The sequence below is a fragment of the Phoxinus phoxinus genome (assembly GCF_949152265.1).
Source record: "Phoxinus phoxinus genome assembly, chromosome: 3".
Taxonomy (NCBI): domain Eukaryota; kingdom Metazoa; phylum Chordata; class Actinopteri; order Cypriniformes; family Leuciscidae; genus Phoxinus; species Phoxinus phoxinus.
Genome location: NC_136878.1, coordinates 30192126 through 30215336, shown reverse-complemented (window position 1 = coordinate 30215336; position 23211 = coordinate 30192126). Strand labels below are relative to the sequence as shown.

At 38.8% G+C, this 23211-nt stretch overlaps 2 long non-coding RNA genes across 8 annotated transcripts in view; both read right to left on the bottom strand.

Annotated features, from left to right (window-relative positions):
- LOC306996075 overlaps positions 1-23211 on the bottom strand; it is a 90031-nt gene that overhangs the window by 40573 nt on the left and 26247 nt on the right. For 5 of the 7 annotated variants that reach the window (XR_013797006.1, XR_013797007.1, XR_013797008.1 and 2 more), the window contains exon 3: positions 21110-21173. The exons of the other annotated variants lie outside the window; for them this stretch is intronic. This is a non-coding gene — a long non-coding RNA (uncharacterized lncRNA). The remainder of the gene's footprint in view (positions 1-21109; positions 21174-23211) is intronic. 7 annotated transcript variants of the gene reach the window in all.
- Positions 14521-18835, bottom strand: LOC306996076. Its single transcript, XR_013797014.1, has 3 exons — positions 18686-18835; positions 18510-18602; positions 14521-18439 (listed from the first exon to the last, which is right to left on the bottom strand). It is a non-coding gene; the product is annotated as an uncharacterized lncRNA (long non-coding RNA).

The window sequence follows — 23211 nt, the reverse complement described above, 5'->3', positions numbered from 1 at the left end:
GCGCTCTCCCCTGTGCGCATATTGATTGCAACAATGCCTCAGCTCCGACAATACAGCCAAGGGGTCAACACCATTTCCATTAGAAAGTTTGCGAGTTTCAATTCACTGCATTTTTCCCCTCTCGCTGTCTTTTCCTTACGCTAACGCCCCCCTCCGACCCTTCCCACCCACCCCCATCCGTCCTCGGCTGCTGATAAACACCGAGTATTTTCAATGTCTGAGGGTGTGTTGTGCAACTCAAACCGCTCACCCTTGGCTCTGTAAGTGGGTGTTGCAGTGCCTATAGGAGGCAGGGTTCTCGCACACCGCTAGAAAACGTTAACCCGCATAACTGGGTCAAAATGGCACCGCAGGAGTGAAGAGCTACTTTTGTACTGTGCGCGCATGTCTAAGTGTGTGTTTGTGTATGTGTTTGAGTGCCTCGGGTCTTGTGAATCACATTTCCTGACGCTTTAGGATGGCATTATATACTGTATAGCAAGGGAAAAACTTACCAGACGAAAACAACGTCTGAGTGTCATCCACTTATTCTCAGGGCATGGCTGTCTCACAGGAGGAAATGAAGCTCGGTGAGAGAGAACATTAAAAAATCCAGCGTCTACTTTCTTTATGTTAAGTTACAGAAAAGTTAGTAAAAAGTTACTGCATGGTTGACGATAGATAGATGGATAGATGGATAGATGGATAGATGGATAGATGGATAGATGGATAGATAGATAGATAGATAGATAGATAGATAGATAGATAGATAGATAGATAGATAGATAGATAGATAGATAGATAGATAGATAGATAGATAGATAGATAGATGATAGATAGATAGATTAGAGCAAACCCATCTTTCTGGAATGCTTCTCCACAGACTATAGACAAGATATAATACAATAGATAATATTCAATGATAACAATTAAAAAACATTTGTGTATTATTTTATCATGAGTTGTATGTGTGTATACATTTTTGTTCTTGCTCTGCTGGCCACATAAGCCCATTTCCTTCCTTCAGCCTTTAAAAAATTTGATTAATACCAACCGAGTTTGGAGTCCAGGGCCTGAGGTCCCTTCTGTACACCCCCAGAAATAATGAGCCTTCAAGAATAAAGAATATGCTTGGGAGGGATAAATGTACATATTTTGACGTTGCCATCCACCATATTCAAATGAAATGAGAGGAGGTGAGGTGCCTTTCGCTGATTAAATTTGTTCTAGAATTCGGTACTCTGCTCTCCATTCGTATTTAACTGTCAAGAGCTCTTTCCTGCATTCGGAGGTGCCACCAGCCCCTTTGCATATGTTTTCTATAAATAAAGACACCGAGGTGCAGTTTGGCTGCCATGTCACTAGTCCAAAGCCTTCCGGGATTGTAAGAATCTCTGAGGCTCCAGCCAATCACGTTGAACTTGAGAGTGTCCATACAGAGACAGGGTAAGCCCAGTCTCTAGTTCAGAGCAGAGAGTATAATTTACTTAAGCTTGTCAGGGGAGAAAAAAATCTCAAAGCAAATGCGTAGTAATAAATTGTAACACATGCTGCATATGTTTGACCCGCGACCCCTGGCATTTGGAGGCAGATCTGAGCTCAGGAATTCCTCTGACAAGAAATGGCAAGCAAAAAAAAAAAAAAAGCATTCTACAAGACAAATGTGAAAACGAGAAAGACAAAAAAGAAAAGAGAACCAGGATACCAATAAAATAAGGGTTTTGCAGTATAACTCCATAAAAAAAAAAAAAAAAACACACAGTACATGACATCTTTATGCTATAATTTATACGATTTGTTGAAAAATTATTTAACACATTAAGCAACAACAAAAAAATACATGAATGTGATGGGACACCTGTGTGAACTTGAGAAAGAGAACTGACGTCATATATCTTCATGAAAATGTAAAGGTCTAGCAGAATTTGGAAATGCCACATGATGATGAACAGTCATGTTCTCTTGACTCTTGTATTATATTTATGTATTATATGTTGTATAAATTCTTTATTTACATTATTTCATTAATATTTCTTATCATTTTAGTTTTATTATATTTCTGTATTATATCTTTGTATATATTCTTTATTTATATTGTTTCATATATTATTTCATTTATATTCATATTTAATTTATTTTGTATTTTTTATTTAGTTGCATCCATTTACCAGGCTGAAGCACTATTAAGATGCCCAGGGTATTTGTCACAAAAGTGACTTTCATCTGGTAACACAGACACATCTGACGACTAAAACAGTGCTCGAAACAGCTTGTATGAACTGCTTGAATGCAACCATGCTTACAGAAAACTTTTGACAGTGAGCAAATGTAAAATATTTACACATGAATAAATCAGCGTTGCTCGAGATGAACGGCAATTAAGCAACTCAGCAACCATCACGCAAAGTTAAAACGTTCTAGTAAACAGTGTCTTTATCAAAAACATTTTTTTTTTTAAACAAAGTCATGAGGCTATGATTTTACATGTATATGTGCCTTGGTGAAATGAAAACATTTCCGTTTCTCTTTACAGGATCCCCTACAGTAAAGTAGCTCTTGAAAGCAGGCAAAACAATCACTGTTGACTCTCACACGCCACCGAACAAGACCAGGCAATAAAGTTTAAATGGCAAGAGTATGCGGTACAGTAAGATAGACCACCTCTAATGTGTGCGAGATGAGATTTTAAGTGCTCCTGGAAAATATGTGGTAATAATTCACACAAAATTATATCCCTAAGCCTAACACAAAACATAACTCATTTGACCACACTCATTACGGACTACCGCTAATTGCTCTTCACTTCTGCAAGGGTTTGTGACTAAGCAAGAATTACAAAAACACTTCGTAATGAGAGGTTGCATGAAGTGTTATAGCAGCAACAGTACAGTCTCACATTTCTATTTACAGTCTTTTAATCTTCTGTTTCCCTATACATATGTTTGGAATTCTAGCATTTAACAAATATCACATTCCTTATAATCTTTTGCTTTTATGCTTTAAGTAATAGGCCTAAACTGTCTGAGAATTTACATGCATGTTTTATCAATGAAATATGAGTAAATTAATTAGAATATTAGAATTATAGGATGGCTGCGGAAAATACATCTTTGCCATTACATGAACAAATTATTATTAATATATTAAAACAGAAAATGTATTTAATTTCAAGTGATTTTCAATTTTACTAATATTTCACAACATTACTGCGTTCATTGTTTTTATTGTTCCCATTTGGTCAAAATGCAGCTTTGGTGATCATAAGAAACTTCTTTAAAAAAAAAAAAAGAATGTTACAAACTTGACTGGTGTGCATAAATATTTTAATCGATTTTCTGGGGCATTTTAATCCTTTGTGAGAGAAGATTTTTCAGGAATACAGTTTTCTTTCATTCACTCATTTCAAATATGCCAATTGAATCAATTCATTTCAATAAATCAATCTGCTCAATTTCAGCCAGAATAACATTATGACTATACATCTAAAGACCCTTCATATTATTAAGATATTGAACAATCATTTTGGAGATTGTTAATACAGAACTAATCTGCCAGCTACAGGTCATTACAGTGTCTGTACTGGCACTCAACCATCTCAAGGCGTATAAATGTATTAAATGTTAGATTTAAAAGAGATTGAAAACCAACAGAAGAATTAATTTTGCAGTGTAATATCCATGTATTTTTATTGCATTTTTACCCAGTCCCTTTTGTTAATTTTACAACCTGATTTGCAAGGTTTCTTTTATGAATTTGTAAGTTTAATTACTAGAGGTAATTCTTTTCTGCTTGGTTGGCCTGCTGAACAACACTGTGTGTGTGTTTAAACAGTGGCAGATGTTCTAGCAAGGGTGGCGGCAGATGTGTGTATGTGAGAGTGTGTCGTTCTGACACTCTGGACTGATGACTGGGGTAGGGTCTGCCAGTCTGGGTGTTTGCCCCGTCGATCCACCCTGCAGTGTGGCTCCATCGGCCTCTCCAACCCCCTACTATCCAGGTCCCCATAAAAATAGCCCATTCCATTACTCTTCCACCTCCCCAGAGGCCGCAAGGTCTCCGGCATCATTACCGCGTCTCAGGATCTGACTCCACTCGTACACGCGCCCGATCGCGCCACCCCATCTCCATACCGCTAATTATAGGTCAAACATGGCTTTTTGTAAATCACAAAGCCTTTGTTTAAATCCTGAATGAAAAGGCATCACGTGACAAGGAGAAAGCGAGAGCCGGCGGATGAAAAAAATGTTCGAAAAATTGGGACTCTGGAAAATTTTCAATTATGAAAGCAAGCTAATTTGGTATGACCAACGAGTGTCATACACGCTGACAGTGCTCCATTATGCAGTCATTTGGGTTCTTTTAAATTAGTTATGTTAATGTCCTGCACGGGAATGTAACACTTGGATGGGACAAGATTCCAGCAATTAATTTCTACAGTCAACCGAGAGACAAGCAAATTTATTTCCCCCCCTCTTGGGGAACGGGAGGCAGAGGGTGCGAGGGTGGGGAGCGTGCGTTCGGGAGCGCCGAACAAGCACAACACCGTGGCCTAAATAAAGCCCAAACAATGGGCGCCAATGCCTCCTCATTCATTCCATTGACAGTGTTTTGCAGCTTAAACCTGTTTTATTAATTATGTTTGACATTTCCATAATTAGTTTCATTTACACAAAATCAATCCCTGCCGCCACCCGGTCTCATTTATCATTTGAAAAAATTTGCATAGCCAGTGCTGACTTTTTCTACTTAATTATACATTAAAAGTGTCAAGTGCGCTTGCTGCCTGGCATTATCTGCTGCAGAAAGGGTTGTGGCTGGACGGCGTTGACATTAATCATAGCTAGCCTGCGAGTAAAGCCGGACGCTCACGGGGAAGACGGGGGGTGGGTGGGGGAGCGGTGGGCCTTGTTTCGGGAGCTCCTGACCTGCTGAAAACCACAAAAGAAACTATGACCTCCAGTCCCAAACAGCCACTGTTTGTTTACAGTCCAATGTTTGAGTGAGTAAATGAACAAGATTTTCCTTGCGTGTTACTTGGGGCTGGTGACTTCAGTTCGAAATTTTGTCAAAATTATTAATTGGTTGGGGCGATTATAGAACATGTTTAGGGAGCTTAGGTGGCCCTGTTTTTCTTCTTGCCAAGAAATTGGTGTTTATATGATCTATCTCTATATTCAGCTGTAGGTGAACCTCAACAAGTCATCATAAACCACTGGAAAATTTAAGGTTATAGGGGAAAATTTCCTAAATTTATTGGTCAGAAACTGTGGGAACCTAGTCTCAGACATGCTCAAGTGCACTCTTCAGTCATGTGAAAAACCCATTCATGATGCACATTTATAATTTTTATTATTATTTTATTTTATTTTATTTATGATCATTATTTAACTTAAAAGCAAGAAACTGACTAATATTTTGCATAATTCTGAGGAACCCACTGAGGTAAAAATCCAGGAATCGGCCCTGGTTGGATGTAAAGAGTAGAACTACGAAGCAGTAATGATTGTGAGGAGTTCTTCACTGCTGTTTGACAAACCACTGTCAGAACAGCGTTTTCCTAAACCCTTACAGACGTACACCCTTCAGGGCGTGCGCTGAATTATATCCGAGCAAGTGCCTGCATATGCTTTAGGGCGCTTTATCCATTGTTTCTCTTCAAAAGAATGATAAAACTTCCTGACGTAACGTAATTAGAGATGATGTGCTGCTCATTTTGACATTCACTCTCGGTGAGAACTCGCATGTCTCAACAGACCGCCGTCAAGTGTCTGTTTGAAATGAGTGTGTGTCCTACACCGCCGTGATAAATGATAGGTTTGAAGCACTTAGAGGCTGGATTTGCAAAAGGCTGAATGTGGGGATTGACGCCCGTTGACATTTTACAGAGGACTGAAATAGGGTATGTTCTCGAGCTATGAAAGGACCTTTCCAGTACAAATCATTTCTACAGCTCCCAAAGATCCTCAAAGTCATGATACGTTCACAGCGATACTCCCTTAATATACCTGATTGAAAACAGAGACGAAAGTTCTGTGATGAAAGACTTCTGCTCCTTCCCTATTGGAGCAGAGAGAGCGATTGGCCTGGGAGGAATACATTAAAAGCTGGCTTTGCAAGACCACTGATCCACAGTCAGCCCTGTGAATAATAACATCAAGACGTTCTGCCACACTCTGCCTGTCTCTTCTTCAAGGGCAACACAAAAAGCGGGCTACCTAACAAAGGGCCTGATGAAGTCAGTAATACTCTGGCGTGTCCCAACCCGAGCGGTGGGTGGCCACGACCGCTGGCACGCCTCAGCGCACTACATTGCTAATGCCCGCGGCTAAGCTAGCAGGGTCATTAGCCTAAGCTACGCTATTTAACACCCAGAGCTAAGAGGACCTTGGTAATTGCACTCAGCTAGATCAATACTAGTTAAAGGAGAGAGAAAGTTAAGAGGGGTAAAGAAGCCCCCACCCTCGCTGTCAGACGCATGGAACGTTAGAATTAATTCCCTCTCGAAGCCGGAGAGTGAGCGAGCATCAAACATCATTATTCCGAGAAAGTTCCTAATCAGCGTGTTAACACTCCGCTGAATGTACTTTGTATCAGGTTTTAAATTAAGCCCTAGCAACTTTCTGCAGCTAAAAAATATTATAATTTATAGAAGCGATCGAATGAGGAGCCACTACCGTGACTAGCTGGGGAAAGAAAAAAAATGTTCCTTGAAATGCAAAACGTTTTCTGAATCAAGGATTATTCCTCTTTTCATTTGTAAAAAAAAGACCTGGGATAAAATATGAAGATGAATTCACGTGCCGCAAAAAAAAAAAAGAAGAAAAGTCTAGTGGAAGCGTTAGTCCTACACAGACAGAAAAAAAGATTAGAAAAGGAGGGAAAATCGTTTATTTAGATGGCATACATTACCATTACTCTTGCATTGTGTCCCCACTCTTCATAATGACTAGGATAAATGTCTTGCCTGGAATGCACACTCTTGACAATAGAGGCGGATATTACTTGGTTAAAAGCTCAAGTCCTATGGGTAAAAGAGCGTGAAAGAATAAGAAGTATCCGTCATTGCTAATGAGCTATAAGGATAGCACATTGCCTTTATAAATCACCATATTCACCCTGTTTATTTAAATTCATTGGTGCCTCATTATACCTGAGCTATGCACCTCTAGGTCTGAGCTGATTAGGAGTGCCATAGCTCAAAATGGCTTTTAATTCAGTGAAACGCGCTTTGACCTTGTGCCGTAACCCTGCGTGAGACATAGCGTGGTCGGTGCCATTAATAACGTTGCCACCTTTTTCCTAGTGCGACGGAGCACCACCCTCCTCCCCCCCCTCTTAAAATATGTATTATTAGTTAGCCATGACGGAACATTTATCAAACCAAATTACCCTTTGGTGTAAAACGGCTTAATTCTGCATCCCTTTAGCCCTCTTTGCCATTACCTGCTCTTTAGGAAGGCTGGGTATTAAAGAGGCTCATAGTATAGAGGTATAATGAGGCGGGGATGCAGAGGGTGTCTGTAGTTGATCATCTCTCCAGTGGCATTTAGGTGCACATCCATGTATCTTCTCAGGGGAATTCAGTCTCCCGTAAGAGGATTCATGGGTGTCGTGAGTATTTGTCTTGCTTAGATTAGGAAAAAATTATGCAAAACGTGGAGGGACAGAATCAATGCGAGACTGAAATCTACGGACTAAGAAAATCACAAGATTTTGAGTGTTTTCAAGTTAGCAGGTTTGTATATAATCCAGGAGGTTTTACCCTACATCACTGCTATTAGGCCTATGTCATCATTTTGGATTATAATCTAAGAACTAAAAAAACAATCCCATTTGAATGAAGTTCACAAATGAGATCTGTTTCATGGACAACGGTGAGATTAGACTCCTGGTTCTTTGTAAGGAAACGATTCCAATAATCTAGTGCATATCTGTTCTAGAGTTTCAGAAGTTTTTTAAGTGTCTCAAGTTTTGCTCAAACTTGCCAAGATACCAAAGTCTGCATTCAAATGTCATAGATTTCAAAAATTTTATTTAAAATATTAACTTATTATACATTAAAATATTCATAATTAACTCATTAACTCAATATTAATTTCTCATTATATTGACAATAATAAATCCTTTTAGATATTTTATCCACATACACTGTACATTTTACCACTCTATACTCTTACTATAAGTCAATAACTGCCTAATTTGTAAAGAATAGGGGGGACATCTTCTGTTGGCTTTTGAAATGAAACTTGAGCAACCTCTGAGCAATAATATTTTTCTCTGGGATTGTACAATTAATGACTATACAAAGTAAAAATAGATTTGAATGCAAATTCTTTCTGAAAACCAAGATCAACTATTCCTGGTTGAAAATGCTGTGGTTACCATTTCTCAGCATAGTCATTACTGGTCCAGAACAAGCTTCACAAATCAACATTGACTTCACTGACAACACTGACATCAAGTTTCTGGTATTTTAGACACTGAAAAGTCTCAAGGTTAAGAGGCCGAGAGTACAGGCAGCCCTGCCAAGCCCGTGGGCCACTTTTGTCACAGTACCCCAGAAGGATAGACTCACAGGAACAGAAGACATTGTCATTGTCTAGAGGGTTGGCCATGAAAAAGATGCATGGCTCTGACCAATAGAGTGAGTGATTAGATCAATTAAGTCATTTAGTGAGTGCCTCGATGAAGTATGGAGGTGTGTTTCTGAGTGAGTGAGAGAGAGCGAAAAAGAAAGATTCTGGATCCTGTGGGACAAGGCCAATCAAAATCACCTCATTAGGCTACTGGACCTGGACCAAGTGCACATCCCAAAGACAAGAGGTATGTTCGTCTTCACTCTTCATGCAGCGCAGCACAGACTGATCGGCATGTGACTTAAAGCAGTGAATGCCTGTTAGAAATTGCCTTGAGACGGCGCTGATACCACGTCTATGACATATACCATCAAAATACCACAAGAGTGATTCGAGAACAGTCAGCCTAGCTTATTCAGCGCGGCTTGTCCAGAGCGGCTGCACAAGCTCTGATGACGACACAGATGTTTCACGATTGGCTGGATTCACAAACGATGATGTGGGTTACATGTATATTCTGACGCATTTAGCTCAGCTAATGCTCAAAAAACTGTGGTTTAAACTCTTTCTCTTAGTGTAAATTGTTGTCAAGCTTATCAAAATAACACTGCTAAAAAAAGACCGTACTTTATTGGTATTTAAAAAGTAAAGGCTTACTGTATGTTGACCTGTATTATTGTACTGTACATGCATAACATTTGAATAAAAAGTATTTATGTTGCTATACGGTTGAAGCGTCTGTGTATTTGACAAATATTGTATCAAATCTGCTTCAGTGATTAAGTATGCAAACATTTAGAATCACTACGGGAAGCAGAAAGTGTCCGACATATACCTTGATATGAAAGTAAATCTGATAATAAGATATTTGGGTGCCAACTGGATCATGCAAACACCTGTCTGTTTTTTTCAAGCACACCTAAAGACCTTCAGTACCTCAGGTGTTTAGTTAGAGTTGGAAACATGCATCCCTACATGAATCCGAGGTCCTGTTGGTTCTGTTTTGAGCAGTCTCTGCCCAAAAAAAAAGCCTCTATAATCTTTTAATCTGCAGCACACAGCGAGGCTACGTTTGTCATGTGACTTCTGGAATGGGGTAAGGTATTGTAAATATTGAGGGGTAAATGCGAGGACAATGAAAACAGTTCCCCAAGGCTAAAAATAATGTAGCCTAATCCGATAAATGTTTGTGAACTACAATTACACTTGATTACTGGTTGGCTCAGGTTCAGTAAGAGAATATTGTGTTGACTGTCAAGGATGCACACTGCAGAACACACAGCGCTTGTCAGAAAACACAGTCCTATGGGGAATCTGGGTTTTAAAGAACTTAAGACATTACACTATTTCACAAGCAACATTTTAATAGCACTTGTATTTATTTATTTTTCATTTTTATTTTTTCTTATATTTATTTATTTTTACAATTACAGCTATCGAAATTCATGAAATAAAGCATTATAAATGTTTTTGACACCCTTGGGGAAATATTCTTTATCATCAGCCAGAAAAATGGCTTTGGTGAATAAATAAAACAGTTAGTGTAATGTGTCTTCTTTTTTCTCCTCCATAATTTCGAGTTTCTGCAAAAGTGGAATTTTCCTTTCATTAAGCCAACAAAATGGGAATAAAGAACATAACCACTGTGGATATTTATGATTTTGTGATAGTTTAAGTTTTTCCAAAACAGTGGTTCATTACTGCATCTCACAATAAGAAAGGGAAAAAAGACAGATACAAATTACATAACAAAATAATATCATTTTGAGTTTGTTTTTTGTTTTTTTGCAATATACAGTTCCACTAGTCACTAGTGATAATAACTATTTTGACAATCCACCCATTGTGGCAGGTTTGGGGAACGATAAATACTAAATATTCATTAATGGTCCATAACTGTTAGTCACAAATAAACCAGGGGAAAACATAGCTAAATAATCACATTGAAAATATATATTTATATTATACATTGATATACTGTATATGTCATTAAAAATCATTTGAAAATTATACAAATAACAATTATCTAAAATTAAATTATGCAAAAACCTTGTTATTAAATTAGACAAAGTTAATTTTGGACTCTGATTTAGTGTGCTCCCTCTGAAATTCAAGCAATAATTAGCTGTCAACTACAATTAACATTTGAAGCCTTTTCCCAGTCCAACAAATCTGAAATGTTTTGAAAGGCCCTGTTTCCGACCAAACCGAATTCCACCTCTTAATACTTTTATTAACACCCTCTCATCATTTGGACAGGTACACAACACTCCTGGAAGGCAGCATTGTCCCATAATAGCTGGTGTGGTTTCCTCTAAGTATTATTTGCCTGCCAACACTCGTCTTAGCGCGTGGTGACTGCAAAAGCTTCTACGATGCTGCAGAGGAAATGAGGCCTCTGGCTTATACTGATCCCACCGCTGCCACCAGCGCACCCGTCTCCAGCAGCTCTGCCACATGCCAGACTACACCGTTGATTCCCAGTTCTGACGTGAGTACATTAGATTGTGTGTTTGTGCCCGCAGGACTGACTGCGCGCCTGTGTTTAGGCCTCTCTGTCAGATGAGTCAGGCTCTGTGATTTATGGTCTCTGAAAAGGTTGCGTTACCAGCGTGCACGGATGGCCCCGCATGGTAAATGGGGAAATTCGGAATTTATTAACATACAATGAATGATGATTAATGGATCAGCGTGGATCTCGCAGTCTCTTTCGAATGTCTCAACACACTTGATGTATGCTGCAATAAAAAGATATGTGCGAACCTCTGTAAAGGCTTTTTCCTTACAGTCTAGCCGCTAGCTAACATATAGAGAGGTGTATGATGACGGTTGGGGGAGAAAGGCGGGGAGAGCCGTCCCGAGTTAGTCTATGAGGACGCATGGAGTGAACAGGTGAAGTCTTACATGCATTATTTACCATACATTACCAAGAATGTCCTTTGCTTTACCAAGAACTTGATGAGAAAATGAATAGATTAAGATGGCGAAACGAGCCAAGCAATTTAAGGTGCAAAATCAGGATGCATTTGCCTGTCCATTCATCAAATTTTACCACAACATTTCTGTTTTGTAACATATATTTGACTGTTCTGTGGTGTGCTCAATATCGCTTGGAAAAATCTTCAGTGAGCTATTTGAAGGGTAACGTTCACCTCAAGCCCATTACTGGTCTGAACTCTGTGGGTAGTGTCGGTTTGCTCTTCGCAAGCACGTTTCAAGATTGTTTCCCATCTAGGCGCCCCACAAAGCCTTCAGAGTTCATGTTGGTTTAATGCTTGACAAAACATGAAAACAAATCCAGATGCAGGATCACGTCAAACATGTGGCTGTCACTTTCACTCCGATGGAGTTCATTTGTCAGAGGATACTGCACCTCAATGTACTGCGTTTGAGCACTACATGCTAATGTATGTAAACTGTGAGAACATGAGGGGGCGTTTATGTGACTAAGGCCCGGTTTCATAGACAGAGCTTAGATTAAGCCAGGACTAGGCCTTAGTTAGGACATTTAAGTAGCTTTAAACATGCCTTAGAAAAAAAAACATTGCTGGTGTGACAAAACAATGGCCTTCACATATTTTAAGATATGTCAAGTTCAAGTTGCAAACATGCATTTTAGGCTAAATAATGCCTTAATGAAAAAGTAAAAATGTTTATCTGATGGTTTTGAGGTCAAGGGTAAAAATAACAGAAGTCAAAACAAACATGCATGTGTGCATTAAAATGTCCATGCTAGTTTGTGAATAAACAGTGTGTAGTTGTGTGTTCACACAAGCCGACAAATGTCATACTGAGACAAGATGATGAGGAATGGAAAGAATCAGGAGGACATCGCTGGCAATGAGCAAGAGCTACAGGGTCACTACACACACATTCACACAGCAGCCTTTCACTTCATTACCCTCATCCTCCTAATGCGAATCACACTTAGTGAAACAAGCTCGCGCCCAGAGAAAAACTCCGAACAAAACAACAAACGTCCGTTGGAAGAATAATCCACAAAGTAAGTAAATTGCATCCGTTGCTAACAGTCACATACGACTGGCATGTTTTCCATATCTGTGTGTTATTAGCTAAGCTATCCTGCCATTTTGCATACACTGATGGACCAAAATATCAAAAAGGTTGTTTCTTAAACTGACCGAACAACCAGTGTCAGTGAGTAGACTAAACAACTAAAATGTAGCGAAGACTACATTTTACTGTGGTGCGACATTCTTGTTTTCATAATAATGTCGCTCTTCCAGTAACAAACCGCGATAAGGCTATATTTACTGGCGAATGTTACTAACTGAAAAACAATTTCACATCGACCCAAACTAAGGCAGTAATCAGACACCAAAACTTACCTACAATTTAGCCTATTTTCTCTCATCACAGCTCGCAGCATCGGTTACTTCAGATCATAAATTAACTGCGCCAGAAACGATTCACTGATTCATTTGAGTCACTTTTTTTTTTTTTTTTTTTATAAAAGCTGCTGTTCGTCAAAGCGGCGTTTTTTTTTTTTTCTTAACTCAGTTATTTAAATTATTGTATTTATTTTTATATAGTTTCCGATTGTAGGCCTATTATTTTAAGAGTGTACTTTGTGCCAGATTACACTGTTCAAATTCAATGCATGTCAACCTCATGGATGTTTTTGTCAAATTACATAATATTTCACTATATAACTAAAACAAAAATAAAACTTAAATGTACCTAGTTTATTATAGCCTATGTTTGCTAATCATTTATCACAGAGAACATGTATTGTACTTAATAGCAACACATTCTGTATACTACTGTAAGTGCTTAAGTAAATAAACATGTTGAACTCCGTCCTCATGGAGTAGAAGACATTCTTGTGTCACAGAAATGACTGTACATTTGAGACCACCTCTTTCAAAAACCTGCCATCTAAGGTTTAAACCCCAGAGGATTGTTGATTTATATTTGCTCACTCGCTCGCTTTTATCCTAGCACTGAAACCTCTCATCCTTCTGCTCCTCTCTCTCTCTCTCTCTCTTTCTCTCTCTCTCTCTCTCTCTCTCTGTCTCTCTCTCTCTCTGTGTCTCTCGCTCTCTCTCTCTCTCTCGCTCTCTCTCTCTTTCTCTCTCTCTCTCGCTCTCTCTCTCGCTCTCTCTCTCTCTCTCTGCATCAAGTGTTTCTTGAATGGGGGAACACCAAAACAGGCCAGACAAGAACAGGACAAGAAGGGAAAGCCAAAGAGACATGATGCAGAAGAGTGAAAGTGAGAGTGTTAAGCCAAGCATAAAATAACTTCAATCTAACATATTCTCCCAGGACGGCAGGAGGCAAATAGCAATAAGGCATTGGGCCGGAGCCGGAGTGGAGGAATCCGCTGGATCTCAGTGACCCATGGAGGAGAGGGGCGGATGGGAGAGATGATGCTACGCAGCAGAGACAAACTGTCTTCAATTAAAGCCCAGGCAAGCAATGCAGGACCACAGATGAGGTGTCAAGAGGTTCAGCTGTGGATACTCAGGAGCGTGTGCGCCAAAAGTGAATTTGGGAATTCAAGTGAATGTTGTGCGCATGTGTAGATAAAAGCAGAACTGACTAAATCTGCAGACTTTTTCCACAATTGGTCATGGACAACTTCAGCCAGTCAACAGAGAAAAGATAGATTAATACTATACAATTAAATGGTAACAATTGACAACAAGTTCCCATAAGTTAAGTTAATGCAGTAAATAACATTAACTAGCAATTAGCAATACATTTGTTACAATATCTGTTAAATGGATCAAAGTAAATGTATTTCTTTATTTGTTAGGTAATACAACACAACTGTTCATTCATTGTTATCTCAGGTCCAATAAATACTTTTAACAGCTACAACTTTGTATAATGTATTAGTAAATATTAACCATAATAAATGTTTTAGATGTATTTTACATTGTTAGTTTGAGTTAAGTAAAAGATTCACATATAAAATATGTATGTAGCGTTGGGAGTATAAAGGAATGGAGTGAGGGTTACCCCACTTTTAACAGAAACGGCAAAATATGATCGACTACGCCACCCCGGAAAACCAGGGAAATCGCCCTAATGGCACACAGGTTCGTTTGGTTGGATGGGTGAAAAGACAGAGTCATATAAGTAGAAAAGCTTTATTTTCTCCGTAATTGTTGAATAAATATTTGGAAATTCACAGTTAAAAACTCTTACACTGGCATTAAAATATAAGGAACACCATCGATCAGAATCCACTCACATACATAACACTGAATTTAAAGAAACTCAACCAGGAGCAGAGGTATCTGGAGGTAAGGGTCGGCTGCCAATTTGGAAAATACCCCCCCCAATAGTCCACTACAAATACCCAGCCACACACACACGTGAAGGTTAGATACCAGAAGACACAGCACTAGGTGTGAGCACACCACACAGATGGCAGTTTCGCCTTCACCCTCCAGAAACACCCAGCTCCTGCAACAAAGAAAACAATAAGAAACACACAACGAACAAATACAGCTCAGGGAAGATAAGATGTCAAATACCTCAAGGATTCAAACCCTTGACCTAAAATTAGGACTCAAAATACCACATGAAACCAAAATACACTCGGTTTCAGTGATCAAAAATACAAAGAAAATAAACAAAGAAATAAAACAAAAACATTTAATCATATAGATTTATACATCAAGGGAGTTCCATAGGCGGCAGCCAGAGAAGACAGCCCGCCCGCACAGTCAGACGAGTCGCACCATACTTACAAGTAATGTACGTGCAACAGAAACATACTAAAAGTTACTATCCTGATGACGTTGAGGCAAAACAGCGACGCAGTCGCAATTATAAGCGATCCCAGTTCAGCATTGATACTCGATTCTCACGAATAGCCCAAGAGGCCGTCAATTATGCAGGGGGAGCCTGCCGAGCAGAAAGATAATGTTAAAAACAGAATCAAATTATTAACACACAAAACTAGAATCTTACATACCACGGGGTGATCCCGGCGCGCAAACCGGTTTGCAGTCGCGCATCATATTGCAATACAGCAGCTCAGTCAGGAACACATGCTATCAATGACATGCTATCAATGCCACCAAAAACAAAACGTAAGTAACCAGCCACAATCAATTTCTTCTTGTTATATAAAAAAACGGCTACTAATACCTGCGAGGTGTGGGCAGCCAGCACACAGCAAACGAGGAAGCCAGCTTACAGTCCAAGCTTGCGGCAACCACGGATGACGTCACAAGGACAATACCAAGACGCATACCATGTAGCAACCACACCTCCCATATATCATACAAGAAAGGGGCGGGGGCTTAAACTAAGCACAGGTGAATGGAATCATCATAAGTGGTTTCAGTCACCCTGCTACATTCCACCCCCACATTATGAATCGTCGCCCCGACGATTAGTCCCGAGCCCCAAGAGACTCACCTCTGCTGTGGGACCTAGCAACCACCGAGGGAGACCCCCATTACTAGTCCTCTGGCCATGACGGCTATACAACGAGAAACGAGTGATACACAAGTTCTCTGCCATAACGGCTACACAACGGGAAACACGAGAGATACCGGTTACAAGTACTCTTGCCATGACGGCTACCTAACGAGAAACGAGTGATACACAAGTTCTCTGCCATAACGGCTACACAACGGGAAACACGAGAGATACTGGTTAAAAATACTCTTGCCATGACGGCTACACAACGAGAAACGAGTGATACACAAGTTCTCTGCCATAACGGCTACATGACGAGAAACACTGGTTACAAGTACTCTTGCCATGACGGCTACACAACGAGAAACGAGTGATACACAAGTTCTCTGCCATAACGGCTACATGACGAGAAACACGAGAGATACTGGTTACAAGTACTCTTGCCATGACGGCTACACAACGAGAAACGAGTGATACACAAGTTCTCTGCCATAATGGCTACACAACGGGAAACACGAGAGATACTGGTTAAAAATACTCTTGCCATGACGGCTACACAACGAGAAACGAGTGATACACAAGTTCTCTGCCATAACGGCTACATGACGAGAAACACTGGTTACAAGTACTCTTGCCATGACGGCTACACAACGAGAAACGAGTGATACACAAGTTCTCTGCCATAACGGCTACATGACGAGAAACACGAGAGATACTGGTTACAAGTACTCTTGCCATGACGGCTACACAACGAGAAACGAGTGATACACAAGTTCTCTGCCATAACGGCTACATGACGAGAAACACGAGAGATACTGGTTACAAGTACTCTTGCCATGACGGCTACACAACGAGAAACGAGTGATACACAAGTTCTCTGCCATAATGGCTACACAACGGGAAACACGAGAGATACTGGTTAAAAATACTCTTGCCATGACGGCTACACAACGAGAAACGAGTGATACACAAGTTCTCTGCCATAACGGCTACATGACGAGAAACACTGGTTACAAGTACTCTTGCCATGACGGCTACACAACGAGAAACGAGTGATACACAAGTTCTCTGCCATAACGGCTACATGACGAGAAACACGAGAGATACTGGTTACAAGTACTCTTGCCATGACGGCTACACAACGAGAAACGAGTGATACACAAGTTCTCTGCCATAACGGCTACATGACGAGAAACACGAGAGATACTGGTTACAAGTACTTTATATGAATGAGAACAATCATAAAACTCTCGAAATGCAGAAATAATTTTATCTGGGTCCCCTTTGTTCCTTTTTCACCGTCGAACGGTGCCGAATCTTTTCCTCCATAATAATGCACTCACCAATCGGGGAAGCCAACTGACAGGGGAGATCCGGTTCACACCAGCTACGCCGCTGTTTTGCCTCAACAAAAAAAAAAACACAAGATACCAACAAACACACAGAATTGTGCAAAAATCTATTTTTCTTTTTTTTTCTAAATATACATAACTACGTCCTCACCCAACACACCAAAATATGGAAACCCTGCCGACACTACGCCAAATGTAGCGTTGGGAGTATAAAGGAATGGAGTGAGGGTTACCCCACTTTTAACAGAAACGGCAAAATATGATCGACTACGCCACCCCGGAAAACCAGGGAAATCGCCCTAATGGCACACAGGTTCGTTTGGTTGGATGGGTGAAAAGACAGAGTCATATAAGTAGAAAAGCTTTATTTTCTCCGTAATTGTTGAATAAATATTTGGAAATTCACAGTTAAAAACTCTTACACTGGCATTAAAATATAAGGAACACCATCGATCAGAATCCACTCACATACATACATAACACTGAATTTAAAGAAACTCAACCAGGAGCAGAGGTATCTGGAGGTAAGGGTCGGCTGCCAATTTGGAAAATACCCCCCCCAATAGTCCACTACAAATACCCAGCCACACACACACGTGAAGGTTAGATACCAGAAGACACAGCACTAGGTGTGAGCACACCACACAGATGGCAGTTTCGCCTTCACCCTCCAGAAACACCCAGCTCCTGCAACAAAGAAAACAATAAGAAACACACAACGAACAAATACAGCTCAGGGAAGATAAGATGTCAAATACCTCAAGGATTCAAACCCTTGACCTAAAATTAGGACTCAAAATACCACATGAAACCAAAATACACTCGGTTTCAGTGATCAAAAATACAAAGAAAATAAACAAAGAAATAAAACAAAAACATTTAATCATATAGATTTATACATCAAGGGAGTTCCATAGGCGGCAGCCAGAGAAGACAGCCCGCCCGCACAGTCAGACGAGTCGCACCATACTTACAAGTAATGTACGTGCAACAGAAACATACTAAAAGTTACTATCCTGATGACGTTGAGGCAAAACAGCGACGCAGTCGCAATTATAAGCGATCCCAGTTCAGCATTGATACTCGATTCTCACGAATAGCCCAAGAGGCCGTCAATTATGCAGGGGGAGCCTGCCGAGCAGAAAGATAATGTTAAAAACAGAATCAAATTATTAACACACAAAACTAGAATCTTACATACCACGGGGTGATCCCGGCGCGCAAACCGGTTTGCAGTCGCGCATCATATTGCAATACAGCAGCTCAGTCAGGAACACATGCTATCAATGACATGCTATCAATGCCACCAAAAACAAAACGTAAGTAACCAGCCACAATCAATTTCTTCTTGTTATATAAAAAAACGGCTACTAATACCTGCGAGGTGTGGGCAGCCAGCACACAGCAAACGAGGAAGCCAGCTTACAGTCCAAGCTTGCGGCAACCACGGATGACGTCACAAGGACAATACCAAGACGCATACCATGTAGCAACCACACCTCCCATATATCATACAAGAAAGGGGCGGGGGCTTAAACTAAGCACAGGTGAATGGAATCATCATAAGTGGTTTCAGTCACCCTGCTACATTCACAATAAAACAAATTTCAAAGCTGTACACACAGTAGAATAGCAGGAACAGAATCCTTTATATTATTATCATATCTAGAGCTGTGAGATGATTCAGCATCTCATTGCTTTTGGACTTTTCTTATAGGTATTTTCAGGATTATACAGCATTTGCCATAAGATATAATTTGGCCCTAATACGACAATTCAGAAGGCGCTTTTCTCTTCTTTACAGGCACACAAAGGCAGAAGCTGTTTTCTTACTCTCTTTCTCTCTCTCAAACACACAGACACAAATGCACTGTCACGCACGTCCTCATGTTTGCCTTGTAAAAAACAAGCTGGATTTGGCTGGTTTTCTAGTTCATATAGAGCATGTGCCAGGCACTCAATCCTTCCAGCTCAACTGATTCACTCCATGACCAGGAGGAGAACCAGAAGAAATCAAATCTCAAATCATTTACAATTACAAAAACTTAATTCACCATGTGGTCATATGCTTTAAGTGTGCATGTATTCAATTCCCTGCCACTTTACAAAGAAGTTTAAACATTATTCGTTTTATGGTGTGTGGTTTTATATTTACATTGAATAATTCAATGTCTCCATTAAAGTAAAAAAATAAATTGATTGTGAAAATTATGTTTATCTAGGCTATTCATGTTTTAAGAGTTGCAAATATCATTATCTGCAACAAATCAGCTTTTTGCTGTTCAGTGTGTGAAATACTTTAGCAAATAATCAACGGAATTTAGAAATGCTCACTTTAAGCTGTTGTTGAACTATCAGTGATGTGTTATTTGTTTGAGGTGACTGAAGTAGTTTACAGTAGTAAAAAAATTAATATAAATAAAATAAAAATAAATCACAAGTTCTGTATTTTCTTGCTGGAAAAGAAACAGCCTCCTGGGGCCAATTGCTTAAACATAGCCATAATGTTAAGTGTCTAGTATGACCAACTAGCAGTTAGTTAGGGGTAATCATTCTTACTTATCGATATCAAATTAGACCAAAAAAAAAAAAAGTTATGTCTTAAAAAAAAAAATTATGACAGACTTGTAAGACTGGTCTTAGCAGAATTCTAAGTTGTAAGTAGTGTCCTAGAATTAGAATTTGCAATAAGCACACGCCAGATTGTCTTACATTGTAAAACTGAACCTGGAAGCAAGCAAATAGAACATTCCTCATCAGTGAGTTACTCAGTTCCTTCTTTATTATTACCACTGTATATTGTTGTTTATAATGAAAGTGATTTTTTAAATCAATTAATTAATTTAACCAAAATATATATTTTTTGTATTATTATTATTTATTTATTTATTTTATTTATATATTTATAAAAAAAGAAATAAATCAATTATGCATTAAATCAAGTAAATATTTACATTGTTACAAAAGATTTATATTTCAAATAAATGGCTTTCTTTTGAACTTTCCTATTTATCCAAAAATCCTGCACAAACAACCAACCAGCAAACAAACAAACAAACAAACAAACAAATAAATTAATTCATTCAAATTACATAAATTAAAGACATTAAATACATTTAAAAAGACATTAAAATACAAATAGATATTTTCAATTGTTATAATATTATTGTTTTTACTGTATTTTTGGATAAAACAAATGCAGCCTGGTCGATTGAGCATATTGAAGACTTCTTTCAAAAATATATATAAAAAAATGTAACAGACCTCAGCCAGCATCATAGTAACATCGTTATTAGTATCATCATCATTTAGTATTATTAATAATAATAAAGAAATATTAAAGAAATACTAGCATACAGTATATTCTACTATGAGTGTCATTCACACAAACTTTTAAAACTTGCACACATTACACATATGCCTTTAAAAAAAAAATCACTTATTTACCGTTTGAAGCAATTATATAGATTTTGATCTACAGTCAGTTTGATCTTTTATTAACCTTATATAGGATTCACTAATCCTTTTGAGAATAGCTGAGCTAAAAACGTTTGTGAGTGTACAAGGTGTGTATGTACTTATGGGTTCGATTTTTTTTATATATACACGACGTATGGACCGCTGTCATCTCCAATTGTGTAATGCTATTAATCAACAAACTCCTTTCTCTCCCTCTCCTTGCCTGACTGGATGCCAGGATGCACTTGTGAACGACAGGAAGTCAGTAACCTGCACTAGAACTTCAGCAGAGGCTTATCTGGTCCACACACAGCCACACATCATCTGAAACTTCCCACTCACCCCGTTCCAGAAATGTTTCATTTCACCTCTCCCTCTCCTTCTCCTTCTCTCCAGAGCTTTGCATCTGAAATTGAACAGACACCGAACCAATTTATCATCGGCTGTCACATGTCATGTCCAAGGCCTTTAGCACAAGCACCTACAGTACGCTTTGTATTTATCCCTTTGTTGTAGCTAAGGAGCTAGACAATACAACCTGCTATTAAAAACAGACGAGCGAAGGAATGAGGAAAGGCGAACGAGAATGACAAAGCGTTCTCGGCGAATGTTGTGAATTCCTCGCTCGCCATTACAGAGGTTGTGAACCCCACCATGGCTACAGCAGCATATTTCTGGCAGGCAATCAGATGAGGGAACCTGCCAAGTGCTGGGGCTAAGAAAATGAAAAGAGGTCATGGAGAGCAGTGCTAGATCTTTCACGACATTAACATGCTAACACACTAGCTCGCACACTGCGTCAAAGTGCTGCGTGGCTGTTTTAAGCTCTTGAGCATCTTGACAGTTTCCATCCACTGCCGTGGTGTGCAAAAGAGCAGCTCAGACATTCTTAGAAACATCTCTCTTTATGTTCCACAGAAGTTTGGAACAACATTAAGGTTAAGTAACAGCATTTTCATGCTGCTAATGTTCTGTTCTATTCTATTCTATTCTATTCTATTATATTACATTCAGAATTTTGTTTTTTTAAAAGAACATATTAGATGTCAAAGTATGCATGCATGTGTGGTTGTCTGTCTAAAAATGTTGTATCAATGCTTTCATTGTTGAAGAAGCTACTTAATAAAAAAAAAATAAAAAAAAAATATTTATGTTTTTTAAAGAAGTCTCTTATGTTCACCAAGGCTGTATTTGATAAGTTTTCTATTTTAATATATTTTAAAATTTAATTTATTCATGTGATGACAAAGCTGAATTTTCAGCAGCATGTGATACACATTTGCAGGTTTCTTTGATGAATGGAAAGTTCAAAAGAATGGCCTTTATTTAGAAATGGAAATCTTTCGCAACATTATAAATATCTTTACTGTCACTTTTGATCAATTGAATGCCTCATTACAGAATAAAAGCATTATTTAAAACAATACTTACCCTAAACATACATCAGCATGTATTTACAAAAAAAAAAAACACATCTCACAGGGATATTTCAGAAGAATTACTGACCGTTTAACCAGTTTCATGTACAAACTGATTCACTAAAATTAACCAGATTTCCCAACGCTACAAGAGGACAGTTTGATTACAGAAAGTGTTTGATTATTTCCCCAGCTGGCTCATCTGTTAAGCTGTAAATGTTCTTGTTCCTGTAAAAGCTATTACACTATTTTAAAGCTCCAGTCACTGAAAACTGTAGTTAGTCTCTACTTTTAGTCGCTTCCCAACACTGGTTTTACAACTCTCATCAAGACTAAAACAAATTGACGCAAAATATACATCATGACAGAGATCTGAACTTGTTAGTTTCACATCCATTCCTTTATGATCAGCACTAAGAAACCATATGCATTGTCTTCTTTGCTTTTACAGCATTGGCTTACAATTGTAGAAAGAATGATATGTGACACTTCTTTCATCGACATCTGGAAAGATCCTAACCATTTTGTTCTTTTCCAGCACAGGGAAAAAAGTAGTAGCCTATAGTGTGCTATTTTCTGATTTACCAGAGGCATGTTCCATCTAATTTTACAGTCGAATTAAACGCAAACATAGGAGCAAAATAAGGTCCGGCCAACTGGCAGCCGGCAGAATTCGTTCTCATGGCATCTCTTTCCTTAAAATAGCACCTCGCACTCCACTGGGCTTTCAAACATCCTGCCAAACACTGTTTCACAGCTTTGTGAATTCACAACAATCAAGTTTTGTTCTTGTATCACACGTTCAACATTTCAAAATGGCAAAAATCACAAAGTTTAAAATGTCAAATAAAATAACGTAAATGTCAGGAGTATATTTGTACTAATTGTACATTAGTCAGAGAATTTAAAAATAAATAAATGTATCAATGTGCATCAAGCACAAGTGAACACTTTCATGGATGATGTCTCAGTCATGTTTACGTGTGTACTATGCAGTAAAGTATGAACATGATGGTTAAAGTATTT